The 2,951-nt window shown below is 30.4% G+C and overlaps 1 non-coding gene across 1 annotated transcript; it reads right to left on the bottom strand.

Annotated features, from left to right (window-relative positions):
• Positions 1-328: 328 nt before the first annotated feature.
• On the bottom strand, positions 329-400 carry TRNAD-GUC (transfer RNA aspartic acid (anticodon GUC)). The gene has a single exon. It is a non-coding gene; the product is annotated as a tRNA-Asp (tRNA).
• Positions 401-2,951: the final 2,551 nt, after the last annotated feature.

Here is a 2,951-nt window from a genome sequence, read left to right as displayed (position 1 = left end):
AAACTAGGGAAATAAAATTTAATATGAGGTAAAATAAGGAAATAAAATATATACATATAAGCCTTAAAATTTCTTTTATCGGTATATGTTTCAGTGACATTTTCTATGAATAAAATGACGTTGTATCATAACATATCAGTCAAAGGATAAGGATAGCCGATATCTTATAACAAGGCTTGTAATTTATTCTAAATTTCTAAACAATGGTATTTCCTTTCTACCAGAAAAGAGAAAGAGAAATTTTTCTTAAAAGAAAGTTAAAATTTATTATTTTTCAAATTAAAATAAATTCTATCCAAATCAAAATATAAAGAATGGAAATAAAATACGCCGTTGCCGGGGATCGAACCCGGGTCACCTGCGTGACAGGCAGGAATACTTACCACTATACTACAACGACTCAATTCTTCTGCATTTTTAATGTATAATTTCTTAAAAGTACAAAAATGTATTGAGTATTCAATTAGTTTATATTGATATCATTAACATTCTCAAAATGAGGTAAATATAAATTGTTGTTGTAATCTTAATGCAATTAGTCCATCTTTTTCTTTGCTGTCAAGGAAAAGTGTTATGAGATTAACAACTAAAGTCATCAGTTGAGAACCAATATCGAGCCACATAGAGTTCCGCCCATTTTTTAAAGTAGTTTTAACGTCCGCCTTAATACCAATTAACTCATATATAAATAAATTAAAGTTACTGATGTTTAGATTAAAACAATTCCGTAAATTAGTATATTGGTTCTTAAAGATACCACATCTAGTAGAAGGACCTAGAAATTCTCTAGTTACACCATCATTAATGCATGTAATCCTATAAATTTTAATAGGGTTCCAACATTTGGTTTTTGGAACTATATGAGGATGAAACTAATCCATAGAATTTTAAGATTCAATACACGTGCAAAAATAAAGAAGAAGAATCAGAGAGGTTACTTGTCTCGGAAACATGAGAAACAATCAGGTTAATTAATTGAAGAATTTTTATGACTTGTTTTACCTTAAACACGCGCTTACTCCCGCATTGCCAAAAATTTTCAACATACTAATCATAACAAACAAAGTGACAAGTTTTCCTTGTTTGGACCATATTCTTTGACAAATTCTCCAAATACAAAGGGTATAACAAGAAAAAACATTAATCTGGATGGATTTCCTAGGTAATTTCCATAAAGTTAAAAAGATTTGAAATCTGATTACAAATAATGATTAGATTCTTTGTCACAATAACACAAATCAGATTTAGGGGCCATGTGAAATTCTCTAAATGATAGGTTCCCACAAATAGAACTCGATGATATATAATCCTCAAAATAATGAAATATTCAGAGGAATTGATTCCATAAAGTTTTAGCTCAAGGTAGTTATTGATCATTGGTGTTAATAGGATTATAAGATTATTTGAAACTCATATAACCATTACTACTATAATTCTACGATAGGAGGTCACCCATAATATTATTTGAATTTGTAATATGATGGCTTGTAGATACATATGATGGACAAGTCTGAATGTTTAAATAAGGAAAAATCAAATTATTTCTTTTAATGATATATTTCACATTAGCGTCGAAGAAATGATAAACAAAAAGGTCAATATTGGGAGTTTTAAATACAAGGTATTTGTTCCAAGAATTCATTCAAAACATGATCATGTCTCTCCTACAAAGAAACCAACTACTATCATCAAATACGATATCCACGTTCCTCTTAATACCATAACATATAGTCGATCAACGTGGTAGCTAATATAAACTTATTCCTGATCACTCTAGCTCTAAGGGTATTGTCACCTTGGATTTTGTAAGTAATAAACACCATATCAAATTTAATGGAGTCTTCCTCATTCAATTTATGAGGGACCCAACACTCAAAACTCCCCCCTTATTGAGTAGTACAGACATTGTTCCACGTCACAATAAGATTCTTTTACTTAATAAAACCACCTTCCAAAATATAGTATATAATCCATTTATCAATTTCCTTCAAAAGGCTGTCGTGCCAAGAATACTCCACGAACCCATAGTCAAGCATGCTTTGAATGATACTCTTGAATAATTTATTTCTACTAGTAGTAGATACCAAATAAGGTTTTGAAGCAGATAACTACGGTTTTATCCTGCCAGCAATGAGCAGTGACTAAGTAGCTTTGACCTTATCTATAAAATTAGGAATACTTAAGCAAACAAAAGAAATGTTAATGATAGAGAAGCCAAGAGTCTCAGAGATGACGAGAAGCATATGATGAGAAATAAAATTTGTATAAATAGTAGACTTGACAGTATTGACTGTATGGCGATAAATATCAACGCACATATTGAATAAGTGTGACAAGTTTTGAATGTTGTATTTGGTTCTTCTGCAAAAATCCATCACATCCTCACCATAAAGAATAAGAGACGGGGTGAAGCTGCCAATAGGATTTCTAGTTTGATACTTATTAACCTTATTCATAAATTTAGATGTCCCTCAATTAAGAACCTCTTATATGAGACAAAAAAGAAGAGGAGACGAGGGATTCCCATTTGTCTCTCCTGGGTCAAATAGCCTACTAAAATACTCACAAAAATATAAGTTTTGTTATTTTCTCTTCACATCCAATATTGGGGAAAGAATCGTCACATTTTCCCCAAATTGTCCCTATCTGGACATTTTAGAACGGATTTGATTTGATATAGTAATAATAAATGAAACTATGGAATCAAACGTTTGAGTTTTAAACTAGGGAAATAAAATTTAATATGAGGTAAAATAAGGAAATAAAATATATACATATAAGCCTTAAAATTTCTTTTATCGGTATATGTTTCAGTGACATTTTCTATGAATAAAATGACGTTGTATCATAACATATCAGTCAAAGGATAAGGATAGCCGATATCTTATAACAAGGCTTGTAATTTATTCTAAATTTCTAAACAATGGTATTTCCTTTCTACCAGAAAAGAG

Source organism: Lathyrus oleraceus, chromosome 5 (genome assembly GCF_024323335.1).
Source record: "Lathyrus oleraceus cultivar Zhongwan6 chromosome 5, CAAS_Psat_ZW6_1.0, whole genome shotgun sequence".
Lineage (NCBI taxonomy): Eukaryota > Viridiplantae > Streptophyta > Magnoliopsida > Fabales > Fabaceae > Lathyrus > Lathyrus oleraceus.
The sequence above is the reverse complement of the archived record's forward strand: the minus strand, read 5'-3'. Positions and strand labels throughout refer to the sequence as shown.